The following is a 17,084-nucleotide window of genomic DNA, read 5'->3' as shown; positions in this document are numbered from 1 at the left end:
TATATAAGGATCTAGCTTTAGTTTTCTACAAGTAGTTAACCAATTTTGCCAGCACCATTTACTGAAGAGGCTGTCTTTCTTCCATTCTATTTTTTAGCTCCCTTATCGAAGATTAGATGTCTATAGGTCTGTAGGTTCATTTCTGGGTTTTCAATTCTATACCATTGGTCCTGAGGTCTGTTCTTGTGCCAGTAAAAAGCTGTTTTGATTACTATGGCTTTGTAGTACAGTTTGAAATTTGGTATTGGTGTTCCTCCAGCACTGTTCTTTCTGTTAAGGATCGTTTTTGCTCTTCGGGGTCTTTTATTGTTGCATATGAATTTTTGGATTGCCTCTTCTATTTCCTTGAAGAATGAGGTTGGAATATTGATATCTTTTGTTGTATATTCTAATGACTTTAGAGCAAAAGCAGTCCGTGGGGAGCCCTTGAGAGTTCACAGCGATGTGAGCCATGATAGAACCTTGATGTGAACCCCCTGGCCATGGGGAAGGGGTTACCCTATTGACCTTTGCCCCTTTGTTACTGGTGGTGTTACATAACGCTTTCTACCTTGCTAGCCTAAATCCAGTCTAAATCCAGTAGACCAAGGCAGCTAACAGTCTCCTAGTTTACCCAAATTCTACTTAAAGACAAGAGAGATGGAATTTCATCAGATGAAACAAGACCATCTTTGACTACAAGAAAACTTCCCATCTGATCAAGGAATTTGACCTTCTAGGGTAAAACCACCTCTCTATACTAGTGCTATAGAAAGTAATTTGTAAAATCTCTACTCATAACATCATAGGTGCCAAATCATTGAGGAAAAAATTTAAAACAACCCCAACTCATTTCAAGTTGACTCCAAATATTTAGATCCTATAAACATATAACTGAATAGGAAAAAGAAATCAGCACCTGCTGCGTGTCAGATACTGAACAATTTTAAAAATAAGCTCCATTCCTGCTGGGTGTTGATGGTTCATACCTGTTATCCTAGCCACTCAAGAGGCTGAGATCTATAGATTACAGTTTGAAGGCAGCCTAGGCAGGAAAGTCTATGAGACTCTTATATCCAATTTACTACCAAACAGCTGTGTCTCAAGTGGTAGAATGTTATGCTTGAGCACAAAAGCTCACGGACAGTGCCCAGATTTTGGGTGCTCACATTTTAGATTCAAGCCTCAGGACTGGCATTAAACAAACAAACAAATAAATAAGGAAGCAAGCAACTAGGAACTTATTTCCTAGTAAAGATAGTGTGTGTGTGTGTGTGTGTGTGTGTGTGTGTGTGTGTGTGTGTGTGTTGGTACTGGAGCTTGACACTTCATTCCACGATGACAATTCTAAGATTATGGAGCCCACAGTCAAATTCAAGACCATTTGTAATACCTCTACATGATAATATACTTACTAGTGTGTTTAGTGGGCCTAGCATCACAGCTCAGTAGTGTAGTACTTCCTGGTATGTGTGAGGCCCTGGCTTTGATTTCCAGCACCACCACACACACACAAAATCCATTTGTTTGCATATTCTGCTATTGTCATTGCATTATATGTGTGCACTAAATAAATAAATAAATGCAGATGCTCTTACTATTATTACTCTTTGCTTCCTTGTTTTGTTGACATGTATTATTCATATCTCTTGGAGATGCTTCAAATGCTATTTTGGAATGAGGTAGGGTATAAGCAAATTACCATCCCTGAACTCCTTATTGCTGCCTAAGGCTTTCCACAGGGCAACATTATGCTTGAGACTCTTCAATAACTCTGGCACCACTCATTTCGGCAGCTGGTGGGGCAGGTATGCTGCAGGCTTCGATGGAACTTGTCACTGAACTCATGTTGGGAAGGGCAAAAGAAACTGGAAAGAGAGAAAGGAGTCAGAGGGCAAAATGTGAGCCAAATAAATGTTCTAGGAAGCTAGAACATGAGGTGGGGAAGGAGGGTTAAGGGTCGAGGTGGCAAATGAGTGGAGAGAAGAAGGGTGGGAAAATATGATCATGATATTCAATGTATGCATGTAAAAATGGAACCAGATAGCTTGAGTGGATGGGTGGGGTTGGGAGATGTCAGGGGGAATGATGGAAGGATATTGATGAAGATGTACTGTACTCACAGTGCATATATTGAATTAAACCCCCCTTTGTACAACTACTAAAGATAACAAATACTCTATGAGACTTTCTGCCCATATTTATTTTGTTCTATTTTTTTAATTTTGTAGTACTAGAGACTGAATCCAGGGTTTCATACCTAAGCCATGCCCCTAGCTAATCTATCTATCTATCTGTCTATCTATCTATCTATCTATCTATCTATCTATCTATCTTTTTGCTGGTTCTGGGGCTTGAACTCAGGGCTTGGGTGCTGGTCCTGAGCCTCTTTGTGCTCAAAGCTAGCACCCTACCACTTGAGCCACAGCAACACTTTTGGCTTTTTTGAGTAGTTTATTGGAGATAAGAGTCTCACAGGGAATTTTCTGTCCAGGGTGGCTTCCAACCTCTATCTTCAGATCTCAGCCTCCTGAGTAGCTAGGATTATAGGCATGAGCCACCAGCAGCTGGATACCTATTTATTTTTGACATTAAAGTATCACTAACTTTTCTTGAGCTCTCTTCAAATTTACAACGTTTCTGACTCCACCTCTCAGTAGCTAGGAAGACAGGACCATGGCACCATGCCAAGATTGCTCGTATTCGTTTTAATACATTATTTCTCATTTTATGACATATTTGCATAAGTACATGCTGGCAACAAGTGTACAATTGTTCCTTAACTTAGAGTCAGGTTGCACTCTGATAAATCCATCATAAGTTGAAAAAATATCTCAAGTCAAAAGTACATTCAAGGGGCTGGGAAGGTGGCTCAGTGGTAGAGCACTTGCCTTGCATGCATAAGGTCCTGGGTTTGATTCCTCAGCACCACATAAGCAAAAAGAAAAAAAATCCGGAAGTGGCGCTGTGGCTCAAGTGGTAGAGCGCTAGCCTTGAGCTAAGGAGCTGAGGGACAGCACCCAGGTCCAGAGTTCAGGCCCCACGACTGGACCCCCCCCCAAAAAAAGTACATTCAAGCTGATGGGTACTGGTGGTGCATGGCTCTAATCCTAGCCACTCAGGAGACTGAACTCTGAGGATCATGGTTCTAAGTTAACAAGAAAGTCTGTGATACCCTCAAGAATAGTGCCCAGGCCCTGAGTTCAAGCCCCATGACCAACAGAAAAAGAAAGTACATGCAATACATCTAACTGACTAAACAACAGTTTACACATAGGCTATATTTACATATATCCTATGTATAACAGCCCGTGTTATTTACCCTTGTGATTCCTTGACTCACTGGATGCTGAAGCTCACTACTGCTGCCCAACACCGTCAAAGAATATCATAGCACATATTGCTAGGCCAAGAAAAGACCCAGATTCACAAATATAAGTACAGTTTCTATTGTACCATCATAAAGTAGAAAAGTCATGTCAAATCACTCAAAGTCAGTGACCTTCTGTATGCACAGGGCATCTATGGGAGTACCTTCTCAAAAATGCCTGCTGACATGGGCACATACTGAAAACCTTGAGAGACCACTGTTTTGTGGTCTGTGATACTTTGGTAACACAGTAGTTTCCAAGCCTGTGCATCTTAAAGATGCTTCACATGGCATCTTACAGATCTGCCGAGACTTCTCAGGAGCCAGAGCAAGAGATGGATGAGCATAATTACTGCAGGAGGATTAAGTACTTCTGTAGGAATTTCTAAGGGCTGTGCATTTGTCTTCTTGCCTGTTAAAGATAGATGATGATGATGCACTGGACTTCTAAGACTGCCTTCATCTGCCACGTACTGAGAACCTGTCTAGTAAGACATCTCCCAGAGAGAGGAAAGCAGTTCTCTGCAAGAGAAGCATGAATCCCAAGGTTGGAGGAAAGAACCCCTCCTACCTCTCTCCTGCATCCTATATTAGTTATAGCTTAACCCCTGGGAGACTGATGAAAGAAAAGACCAAATTTAGAAATAAGATTTACTGAGTCAAAGGGGAAACAAAGGAGGAGGCTGCAACGCTTGATAAGAAATGTACTCATTATCTTGCCCATGTAATTGTAACCCTTCTGTACAGTATTTTCACAATAAAAAAAATATTTGCTGAGTCAACAAAGCTAGGTTTAGGCAAAACTATGACTGATCTGATGATACAGAGTCATGGGTGGGTGGGATCGGCACAGGAGGAAGAGGGCATTTGGGATATGTTTCCCAACAGCCTGAGTAGAGTATAGCTACTAGGTTGTGTGATCACTTTAAGAGAACCAGAAAGAAGGGAAAGCAAAGAATTAGGTTGGGGTTCCCAGGACAGCAGTGGTGGAATCAATGCATGCTCAGACACTGTGCCCTTCACTGGGTGGAGGCAAATCAAAGGACAAAAATGACTAAACTCAACCCACTGTACTTTCCTGTCTAGCTGGGGTCTTGCTATGGCCTAGCATAAGCAACAAAAGGGTTCCTTATATGTTTTCTTGGAGGAAGTCTTATTCCTTGTTGAACCTTAAGATGCTGCAAGGGTTTGATTTTTAATTTGCACAAAGTGTAGCATGGGATTCTAGTAGCTGTGGATATAGGACTCATTCTCCATAACGTGATTCTATGACTTAGCTCCAAGAATATTCAGAACTATGTAAATTAGCACTCAGAACAACAAGATCCACTGTAGAAGCCTGAGAGGGTGAAGTTTCGGTTAGCAGGTGCCAGTTTCAAGAATTAGAAGATGGGGGAGGAAGGAAGCTTTTAAAGTCAATGACAAACTTATAGAAGTTCTGGGAGAACTTCTAAACTAAATTCACCAAACTCACCAAACTCAGACACATTTTACATCTGTGAAGAAGGAAAGATCCAGAGAACTTCTGGATGTCTATAGAGACATTATCTTCTCCCATCATCTTGGGATGTAACAGTAGGAAAGATCCCACACAAGGAAACTGAGGCTCTGAGGGACTGCTTACTGCTTTTTTTTACTCTGGGCCCAGAGTCTCTTGAGTTCAAATTCTGACACTGCCACTTACTAGTTCTGTAACATTAGGCAACAAATTTAATTATGTCTCAGGTCATCATATGTAAACTAATCATTATCAAAGCCTCTACTCAAAAAATCCAGGGAATACACTGGACACATTTTAAGTGAGACTTATGAGCTATTATTATTTTTCCTTCAATGAGCTCACATAATTCTCTTCATTCAGTCAGCAACTAAGCAAGCAAGAAGGAATCTAGCCTCTATTTAACAGTTCAGGAAACTGCTGCTTAAAAATTGAAAAATACAGGATCAGAATGAGGGTGGTACCATGGAATTTAGATTCCCTGAACTGGTTGGTTGATTGGTTGGTTTTGGTTTTTATAGAAAAGTTTACACTATGTAGTCCAGGCTAACCTTGAACTCTTGCTTTTCCTGCCCCTCCTTCCACTCCTAAGAGCTAGATTTGGAGACGTACTACCATGACCAGCTAAGGTAAAGTTTTGAACTTGGTGCATACTCAGGCTTTTGATGAGTACAAATACCATTTTAAAAAGTCACAAATCAAATCCTTTCTCATCGAAAATGTTGTAGGCATAACAAGAGATAAATACATTTTCATTAAAGTCAAAGAAAATCTGTTTACTCAAAGATGTTGCCTACACTTAGAATGGCTACAAAATATCAAAGAGATTCACTGGGTGATGGTGGTTTTAGGCCCTAACTGTGGCTAGTGTAGGCCTTAAGAAAAAGGAAGGAGGAAATTATAGTATAGGAAACACAAACAGAATCCCGCTCAGTAAGTTACCTTTCCAAGGAAGGAAAACATCCATTACAAGTTAAAAGTTCCCATATAGTTTAGTGTCTTCTGTGAGTCAGAAATTGTGCTTATAGTCCACCTAATCATATACTTCTTCTGAGAGTTAGGTAAGATTAATTTATCCTATACAAGGAAGTTAATAAGAATTTCGCAAAGCTGCTGGCACTAGTGGCTCTTCAGGAGGCTGAGAACTGAGGATTGTGGTTCAAAGGCTGCCTGGTCAGAAAAGTCTATGAGACTTTTTTCCCCAACTAACCGGAAAAAAATCCAGAAATGGAGAACATGCCTAAAGCGGTAAAGCACCAGCATTCAGAAAAAAGAAAAAAAAAACGTAAGTGAGAGCACAAGACCTTGAGTTCAAACCCCAATACTGGAAGGCACACACACACACACACACACACACACACACACACACACAAAATAGAAAAAACAAATTTTATGAACCCAAATAGCTACTGGGAAAGGGCCGAGGACTGCAGACTCAAGGTAAGACAGAAAGACTAACCATAAGAGCTCCTAAACCAAATTGCCTATGCTCATGTATTGTTTCAGCCATTTTCTAGCCATGTGGCACAGGAAAAATTATTTAATAAGGAATTAATTATTTATTAACAAAGAAAGGAAGTCCACTTCCTTGTCAAGTGAGATAATGAAAACAGAAAGTACTTCAAAGAGCCACCGTGAGCATTCATTATATTTGGCAACAGAAGGTGCTGGGAACAGAAAGTGACTATGGTAAGTAATGAATAAATATTAGTTGCTATTTTCCTTACTTTTCAAAAGAATGCATTGTTTTTATTCTGGTTCTGAAGGGCTTTGGTGTCACTCAGTTCAGAATAGAACTTCCATCTTAGATATTTTAGTTTCTTAGGTATTGTTCCAAGCCTACTGTCTCTGCTTCCAGATCTGTTTCCCCTTTTTTTCTATTCTGCTCTTTTGACTTGGGACTGATGCCTATCAATCATATTTTCAAAGATCCCTTGCCTCCTGACTTTCAAGTATACTCAGCCAATAAAAGGTTCAGGCTGAAGATCGGAGAGTAGAACAAGTGGCTCCAACTCTCCCAGGACTTCAGCTCTAGTCTGACCTCCATCTCCCTCAGTCACACCACTATCTTCCAGGCAGTTTCCACCCTGGGCTCCAGTTCCAGCTGAATGGACCCTAGTAAGCCATAGAATAACACCTCCTCTTACTCTCTATCAGCCTAGTCATGGGGATGATAGTTGCTCTCTGCTCTTTCCAATCTCTGCAGTGTCTCACTTGGCCAGATTTGGTTTTACAGTTCTTTCAACCTTTTGTAACCAGATCATCCATCACATTCTCTATTTATTGACTGATACAAGTAAGTCTATGGAGAGGACCAGAATAAGGAAGAACAAAACCAGACCTAATCCTAAACAATCTGGACAAGAATAGAGGCTTTCTGGAAACCAGCATGGCAGCTACACCATCAGGACTGAAAGGCAAAAGGTGAAATCCAAACCAGAATGTGATGACATGACACCATACATGCAGAGCAGACAAAAACACTCCTTCATGAAGGGAAGTCAGTTTCCAACACTCAGGGCAGGACTCATCCTCCAGGTAAAGACCAAAAGATTTACTCATAAGAATAAGAAGAAATAAGTGCAAGGTCCCACACGGAGACAACGGAGAGTTTGGGTGTTAACCACATTTTGGTTAATTTAATTACAGTGTAAATGCTGTTGGAGAGCTCACAATTTAAAGGAGCCCAGTGGGGAATCCCTTTGTTCTGCAAATAATTATCCTCTAATTTATTTGCTTATGTTTGGATTTTCATATATCGAGTTTGTTTATTTATTTATTTATTTTTACTCAAGAACAATGGGGCCCAACTCAGCTGGGGATGAGCAGTTGCTTTGAATTAGGCTGTTTGGAATAAACCACAATCAGTTTAGTAAAAATTTGATTATATTAGCCTTGCAAATAGGCTTGCCCAGGGTGAGCAGCAATGCATTCTGGGCAAGTACAGAGTGAGGCTGGGGGAGGGGTTGGTGAGGGAGGTCATGATTCTAAGACATATAATGTCTGGAAAGACCCTCAGGTTGTCAGAATAATCTAAAATATGTGATACTCAGGCACTGTTTAAAACCTCTTGGCCAAGTATGTGCCAAGTGTAGCTCTGAAAGCCATCATTTGTCTAATGGTAATTTCCACTCTCTGGTCATAGCTTCACCTGCTGGGACCGCAGGAGACAAATTTGTTCCCCTAGGTGGACACCATCTATTTTTAGATATCTTTGCTGTTAAAATGAAAATTCCTAATTTCTTCAGCCATCCTCCTGTGACACTTCCTGGAAGCAGAGGAATGGTTAATGAGTTACAGTACATACAGAGGTAGGATAATAGGTATCCGCTAAAGAAATGCTTAGGAGAGGGAGAGAAACCTGTAATGCTGAAAGACAAGAGCAGATTAAGAAATTGGAAGGAGGCCATTTCCACATTTCTGAACACTTAGCTTCAAATGTGCTTTTGATTTTCTAATTTGTAAAAATGAATAAATAAATAAATAAAGACTATTTGGCAGTAGATAGTACAAACCATTTATAACATAGGGGGGATGTCTCCAAACCCCCCAATGATGGTGACTCTCCAACTGATAAATTGTATAAGAATTGCCAGAAATGTCAGAATAAGAGATCCAGAACTCCACCTACTTTACTGAACCCCTATGGGTAAAACTTGGGATCTCTTGCTCCCCAAAGAGTAGGTAATTTGGGTGTGCAGCCAGACTGGGACTCAATGCCTCTGTTACCATAACAATGACCATTCCTGAATTCCCTTCCATCCATTTCACATGCATATGTTTACTCAATTGTGAAGATGATACTCACTCAATTTTAGACACACATATTCTTCTGTCGAAAAATAAACATTCTTTAAACTGAAAAATCTGCTTTAGCTATTACTAAGGGAAGAAAAATTTCCCATACTTCTAGCACCCCTAAAACAAATATCATTACCCATTCTAATATAAAAAAATTTAGGCGCTCTTTTCTCCTATTTTCACTGGGAAGAGTTGCTGCAATAAAATATTGAAATCTCTATTTTTCCCCTGTACATTATGGTAGCACAATTGTTTTTCCACATAAAATTTGGCCACTACCCTATTTATTGTTAGCATCATTCCACTTACAAATAATTTTATGACAAACATCTCTGCATGAAAAGCACTTTGCATTGTTGTATATCTTTATAATACATGCCAAGAAATAAAGTCAAAGGATCAACACATATGAATATTTAAATTTTTCCTTTCACAAACTGATCAAGTCATCATAATTACAAAAAAAAGAGTTGTATAAAGTTGGCCATCCATCTCTCAAACCTGTTTCTGGAATATTCAATTATAGACAACTAAAACTAGAACTGTTTAGGGCTAAAAATCACCATATATAAAGCAACCCCTTGAACAAGCTGCACTGAAATCTCATTATAAGTCTGAGTCTGAGGTGTAGAGCTGACAGGCTGGGAAAGCTTCATAATGAGGGTCTCTCTAGATTCGCAGCCACCTCTCGGTGGGTGTCTCTGTGACAGGCATACCCTCCTGCAAAACTCATCCTGTGAGGGACAAAAACTGCTCCTCCTGGAGCATCTGTACACTGGTCAGCAATTGCTCCTGTATGGGTGACAGGGTGGGAAGGGAGGAGTAGGAGTTCTGACAGAAGGACAGAAGTGCTGGAGTGAGCCCTCATTACAGGAGGTCTCTGAGTCGGCTGGAAAAATAATGAGCATCACTGGAGTTCTGTGATTCCTCAGGATCCTTCCAGAGCCAAACAAGCTAGATTTGATTAGGCTAATTCCACAGCAACAGCCCACTGTGGGAGGAAATGGAGAGCTACAAGGGGGCAAGGTGAAATTTGGGGGAGGACGCTGAAATGCAAGAAAAGAGTAGACATTAAATCTCTGACATTTCAATGTGTGTTAAGATGTCAAAGCATCTTCCCTTCTAAGCTTCCAGGTGATAATGAAAGACACTTCCAGCTTGTAGACAGATGCTGTTTCTGATATGTGCCATTGCCCTCGGCCCATCTGGGAGCCCACCTGTATCCATGGCAGTAGGTTTTCAGAATACTAATAGCTTTCCATCTCCAGGCTGTGCATCTTCCTACTCCTCTGCCCGAGGGTGTCTTCAGCCTCTAGTGGGGTTTGGTTGAATGCAGAACTGAGAGAAAGGGAATGCCCCAGGGACAATGGGGATGGAGGAAGAGCTTCCAGCTCTTCTTTGCAGGTGTCTGAGGCTCATTCTGAAGGGTTTCTTCAAGTGGTTCCAGTAGGGTTAGCCACAACAACCACCCCTCCTCCCCGCTGCCCTGCTACAGCAGCATCCCATCATTAATGCCTACACGATCGATTTGCTGCTCACCCTGTTTCTGCATTTATGCTTTCCAAGACCATTTCCAAAATAAACTGCATGACCCAAGTCTGTGTCAAGTGCCTACTTATGGGACAACCAATCTAAGATTTGCCCATTTGGCAGATGAGAAGATTGAGATTCAAATAACTCCATGACTTCCCCAGGTATCCCAGTTGCAGAATCTGATCGGGAGATGGAATCCTCCACCAGTATTCTCTCCACCCAGAGACAAACTACTTTATAAATCAATAATAAATCTCTATTGTGTACCCATTAGGCACGCTGGGTGGTTCTGATAGCTCCAACCCCAGTAAAAGAGGAAAATCACTCATTGTAAGGCATGTCGTAAGGGTAGCAATCATTTCATTAATTGTTTAGCAGTTAAGATAGACTCTATTTCAGGCACTGTGCTTGAACCTGGCAGGCTAAAGGTGAGTGAAACCCACTCCTGAAGAATTCTGAAGCCAACTAGTGTAGGAGCACGGTTAGAAATGTAGACACAGAGGCAAACACTTCCCAATATAAAGGGTAGGTGAGGAGACAGGCACAGGGTCCTGCTGGAACAGAGAAGGTGACACCTGACTCCAACCACAGGATGGGTGTCAGCAACAGTGGCTTTTGGAGGACATTCATTCACCTATGTGTGTGACCAGTGTCCCTGGGCTTCCGCTGCATTCCAGGTGGCATTCTGGAGCTCAGGCTGCACTGGTGAATCATACAGCTGTTGTCCCTGCCTTGGGCCAGAGCTGTCTTGAAAGATGCCTGAAAGCCAGAAAAAGTAGAGTGGAAGAAAGCCAGCCAGATGGAAGGAGAGGCAGATGCAGGGCCTGGCAAGCATGAAGCATCATTTTGGGGGGAAGATATGGTTTCTGTGTGTGTGTGTGTGTGTGTGTGTGTGTGTGTGTGTGTGTGTGTGTAGCACTGGAAGAACACAAATACTTAGGAAGAGATTTCATGAACTGAAAAGCAGGTGGGACAGGGATCATCTCAGAATGGGACTTGGACTACAAAGGTGGCTATTGGAGCACACATGGGCAGCACCAGGGAGAGCATTACAGAGGTGGTGGTGAACTTGAACTATGATAGGTATCTAATCCTAGAAGAAGGAGAAAGGGGGAAGCTGGGAAGGTGGATCAGTGGTAGAGTGCTTGCCTTGCATGCATGAGGCCCTGGGTTCAATTCCTCAGCACCACAAAAGCAGAAAAATCCAGAAGCGGCATTGTGGATCAAGTGGTAGAGCCTTGAGCTGAAGCGCTGAGGGACAGCATCCAGGCCCAGAGCTCAGGCCTCACAACCGGCAAAAAAAAAAAGGAGAGCCGCCGGGTACCAGTGGCTCACGCCTGTAATCCTAGCTACTCAGGAGGCTGAGATCTGAGGATCAGGGTTCAAAGACAGCCTGGCCAGCAAAGTCTGTGAGACTCTTATCTCCAATAAGCCACTAGAAAACCGGAAGTGGTGCTGTGGCTCAAGCGGTAGAGTGCTAGCCTTGAGCTGAAGAATGTAGGGACAGCACCCAAGCCCAGAAAAAGGAGGGGGGTCTGGGAGGATTCCCCTCATTTTGCAATGCAAATTCTGTTCGCTGTGCATACAGTTATATTCCAGTGAACGTTCTTTGGGGGGTAGGGGAGAGTATTCTTCCAGGGAAGCATTCTAGGGCTGCTCTTGTGCAGCCCTCAACCTACCTGGCTAAACAGAGTTTGGGGTTGCTGGGAAGGCTTGACCTCCTCCTTCTACCTGAGCATTGAAAGGCCGCCAATTAAATCCTCATTTTTTTTTCATGCCAATTCCAGGAGGTGAGGAGAAGCCGTGAAAACTAATTGTCAATCAGAGGGAGACTCAACTTAGTTTCAGAAATCTTCCCATCTTTTTGTGTAACATTTGGGTGCCTGATCCTCAGCTACAAGCTTTGGTAAGCCCCCAGCTCCCAGAGTGCATCTGGGTCACAAGCAAAGGAGATTTCAACAGAATGCACTCAGCATCCAGCCAAACTGCCTTGACAGCTCTAAGGAATCCTTGGTTTGTTTGTGTCTGTATTGCCCCTGGTAGGGGCAGCAGCCTGTTCATCAGTCTTGGACCACTGTTAGTGGCTCTTTGTCGACACTCTGTGCAGAAATCTCTAGACCATTTGGCTGGGTCTTACTCAGTGAGAGAGATCCTTTTTGACCACTTACAACTTGAAGAGGACTGACTCCCTTTAGTCTCAGAGAGGATTTACTAAATCAATCTCCAGAAAAAGTGACAGCATTCACCTCCTTTATTGCACAAGCTTTTATGATTACCTCTTATGCAACAACCTTTTATACCTTGGGATAGGGTCTGGGGGGTAGGGAGGGGTCTTGCAGTCAGGCATGGGAGTGAATAATTGCCGTACAGCAGGAGAGACTGGAACCTGGCTGAAAAAGAAAGATGTTAATAGAAACACATTTAGGCTTAGAGCTTCGTTGCACATTAGTTTTCTTGGCAATAAAATGCAGATGACATTGTTTCCTTGCAGGGAACTCTAAAGATTTGAGACAATGTTATGGAAGACATACAGTAGATAGATGTTCCATACTTAATCAATCTTGTGATGTTTTTAGCTAGAATAAAACTATGGAAGAACTGAGTGAATCAAGCAATAGATTGTAGAAGCTGCACTTTGGGGGGACCTGAGATGTGTAGCATTTAGCATCTCTCTTATGGGAAACCTATTTTTGCCAGTTATGGGGCTTGAACTCAGGACCTGGACACTGTCCCTGAGCTAGCACTCTATCACTTTGAGCCACAGCTTCACTTCAAGTTTTCTTGTGATTAATTGGAGATAAGAGTCTCATGGGGACTTTTCTGCCCAGGCTGGCTTCGAACTGTGATCCTCAGATCTCAGCCTCCTCAGTAGCTAGGATTACAGGTATGAGCTGCCAGCAACTGGCTGAATCCTACCATTTAATAGAGCAGCCTTTCCCAAATCTATTATCACAAATGCCTCATACTTGTGCCAAGATACTGAGCTCTTCATTTTTTTGGTGACTAAAAAGGGGTGGTAGATGGTACTAAACCTTATTCCAATAATTCTTGGTTTTTATAAATGGGTTCTCTACTGCTCAGTAGGTCTGATAGCTTATTCTAGGTTATACAGGCACTAAAACCTATAGCACATCTTCAAACTCAGAGCCAGTACTTCTTCCACTTGTCCCTTGTTATCATCCTAAGCAAGCTGATGTGTTAATCTTGAAATGGGATGAAATGATTATTGCTCTGCCATGGAGAGCAGTATTCTTCCCCAATGATCATGAAGACTCTGCAACTGGCCCAGTTGATGACTGCTTTGGTTAGTGAGCACTCTGAGCATGTTTGAGGATCCTTATAATCCATGTGTGGATGGACAGGAGCAGATATGGAACTGCCTGGAGAGGCAATGAACGGCAAATTCCCAGCTCAGCAGAAGTGGGAAATGAAAGGGATTTTACTGTATTCATAAAAGAAACAGGTTGTTGAATTGGCAGAAATATAAATCTTGGTAATTCCGGTCCAGAATCTGTTTAATTATTTCCAGTACCTTAATTTCAAAAATGAATGTGTGTGTTCTTCTCATGATAATTTAGATTCAAAGTAATTAGTGAAATGACTACTTGGCTGATCACTATCAGACTATTGCCCAGAGGGAAGGGGAGAGTCGAGGGGAAGGGAAGAGACCCCAGAAGGACTGGGATCCGAAGTGTGTCATCTAATTTCTGACCTTAAATATGACATGAGCTTTTCTCTAGATATCTATTATTCATATATAAACTGAGGGTGCCTATACAAATCTGTTATTATTTCATTGAATGTATTTTTGTTGTTGTAAGTGTGATATACAGAGGGGTTACAGTTATATAGTCGGATAAAGAGTAGATTTCTTTTTTTAACAATGTTGCCCTTTCCCTCCTGTGCTCTCTCCCAATTTTCTCCTGCTATCACCACCCACAAGTTATATAGTTCATTTTTTAAATTTTAATACATATTTTTATTGTAAAGATACTGTGCAGAGGGGTTACAGTTACATGAGTAAGGTAATGAGTATATTTCCTGTGGAGCATTGTTACCCCCTCCTTTGTTTTTCCACTACCATCCCTTCCCTCCCCCCTCCCAAACTCCTCCACCCCCAAAGTTGTAAAGTTTTTAACATAGTGTCTTGTACAACTTATTGCTACAATGGTTCAATCTGTATCCTAATTTCAGCTTTTTGTTATTTCTCTTCCCCTCCCCAAATTAAAAAAAAATGTATGTACAAGATTCAGGGCACCTGAATCAAATATAGTGAAAACAGGGGTTATACCATGGGGGAAGAGCATATAAGAGAAACAAAAAAAATCACATTGTACATTATAAGTGTATTAAAAACAACAGTAACAAAGATAAAACCTCTTGTGTCCCTATCTTGGGGTTCATTTCACTTAGCATATCATATATGGTCATATGTATATAGCTTTTGACCTTGTCTGCTTGTCCTAGAAATATACTAGTTATTGCCAATAAGGGAAACCATGGGACCTATGTTTCTTTGGGACTGGTTTATGTATAGTTCATATTTTTGAGGGCGGGGGGTCCGGTCATGGAGCCTGAACTCTGGGCCTGGATGCTGTCTCTCAGCTCTTCAGCTCAAGGCTAGTGCTCTACCACTTGAGCCAAAGTGCCACCTCTGGCTTTTTTTTTTTTTTTGCTTATGTGGTGCTGAGGAATGGAACCCAGAGCCTCAGGCATGCAAGGCAAGCACTCTACCACTGAGCCACTTTCCCAGCCCCCTTGTATAGTTCATTTTTAACATAATGTCTAGTGAGTATCACTGCTGTATTTGCTCACCCTTTGTTCTACCATTTCTTTCCCCCCCTTACTCTCCCAAAGACAGATAAACAAACAAAAGGAAAAAAAAACAGTAACAAAGAAAAAAACCCTCATTTCCATTTCCTAGAGTTCATTTCCATAAATATTATTTTATAAGTACTGCGCACTAACTGATTGCACCATTGAAACTCCCATGAATATTATTTTATATGATCAGATGCACATAGCAAATTGATACAAAAGAGTATTCAAGTTATAAATACCATTAAACCAATTTTATGGGAAGTTAAGAATTTTGTGGTCTCTAGAGGACAAGATAATAGGAAGGTACACTACATATAAATTTTTTCAATACTTTGGGTTATTTTCTGAAAAGAAGTTACATCTAGAATCAAGAATGAGGAAGGTAAAACTCTAGCCTTCTCCTGACTTTACACACTTTGGCCTAAAGCTTCTTAGAGCAAATTGTATATAATGTGCTATTCACAGCTGACTCTATCCCGACCCAGTGGCTACCAGTACCCTATGTCCACACTCTGACCAGTGCTTCAACCCTGAATTCAATCTCATGGAGACTCTGCTTGTTGCAATTTAAAAGAGTTCTAGAAATTGACTGACAAATAACAGGTACTGGTCCTGGCCATCAGGTTCAGTTTAGTAAGTCCAGCCCTTGCTGAAATCCATTCCCTGGTATTCATTTCACCCCTGTGGTCACTCCAGGAACTATTCCAGAGACAGAAGTTGGGTAAAATGGTGACTAGCCATGATTCCTGTGGACAGTCATCTTGGAGCCACTACAGATGACAAATACTGTAAATACTCTATTCTTGACCAAACTTCAGTAGAATCATCTATGCATGCTTTTCAAACAGGCCTCAACCTCAGGCTGTGCCTTTGGTTTGCCAAATCCAGTTTTAACAAGAAATTCTTGTATGTCAGTTTAGTGAGAACCCCCCCTACCCTTGATAGCTCATCTAATTTCTCATGCCAGGGATTGGTATCTAAGCCCTTGGCCTGTCTTTAACAAGTATCCTGTGAAGCTCCCCTATGATAGTTGTCTAGCCAAGTTTCTCTTGGTAATTTATTATCTGCTGAGCCCTCCCTCTCTATTCACTGATTATAAATCTCTAGCTGCTTTTGCTATATTCAAAGTTGAACTTAGTTCTGTAACCAAGTCTCCCTCCTCTACTACAGAGTTCAAATAAGCTCTGTCTTGTCTTTTTAAACAAGTGTCCAATGAATAATTTCTATTTGACGCAAGCAGGCACACAACTCACTGTAGTACAGGGTATAAAATTCTGGTTTCTATTCCTTAGGCTCCTAATTAGAAAAAGTAATGATGCTAGAAGCTAATAATTTTTTGATATTTGATCGAGGCAGACATTACACTAAGGGCCTTCCACTCTGTGGCAGCTCTGTGGCTATACCACTCTCAGGCTATCTTAACCAAAGTCAGTATACAGAAGAAATATTAGCCATTATCGGCCCAGTGCAAAAATCCTTGGTGGGCAACCCTTGAAACGCCGACCAATCTTCAGGCTGTCCCTAGTGGTTCCTGCTCCCTTGGCCTTTGTTCTTGCACAGGTGTTGCCTACAATAAATTTCTTGCACATCAAATTCTATATTGACAGCTTCTACCTGAAATACTCAACTAATAAATTCATAGTATCTCATTTAATTTTCACTTGCGTGTTCGTCTTATTATCTCATATCTTACACAAAATGAAACACAGGGATCAGGCAATAAATGCACAGCTAACTATGAAAGCGTAGATGGCAACCAAAGTGTGACTTACTTTAATGACAGCATCAGCATTCAACCACTTCGAAGACCAGTGTGAGGGAAAGGAAACAAGTCAACATTCCAAATAGACACTAAGTCCTTTTCTCTAGCTGAGAAAGCCTGTCCACCGGTTGGACGAAGCCAAGGTAGTACCAAACAAACATAAACTTTGCTGTTATGTAGCTTTAAGAAAGGAAGATGGAGTAAGAGATAGGCAATGCAAAAACTGCTTGATTCCAATAAAGGAAAAGAATATAAAGAAACTGATAGGATTTTTTCCATCATACATTTGAATAAGCTCTGACTTCTAAAGGGGAAATACA

The sequence above is a fragment of the Dipodomys ordii genome, unplaced genomic scaffold (assembly GCF_000151885.1).
Source record: "Dipodomys ordii isolate 6190 unplaced genomic scaffold, Dord_2.0 Scaffold61, whole genome shotgun sequence".
NCBI lineage: Eukaryota > Metazoa > Chordata > Mammalia > Rodentia > Heteromyidae > Dipodomys > Dipodomys ordii.
This window is presented reverse-complemented; position numbering follows the sequence as displayed.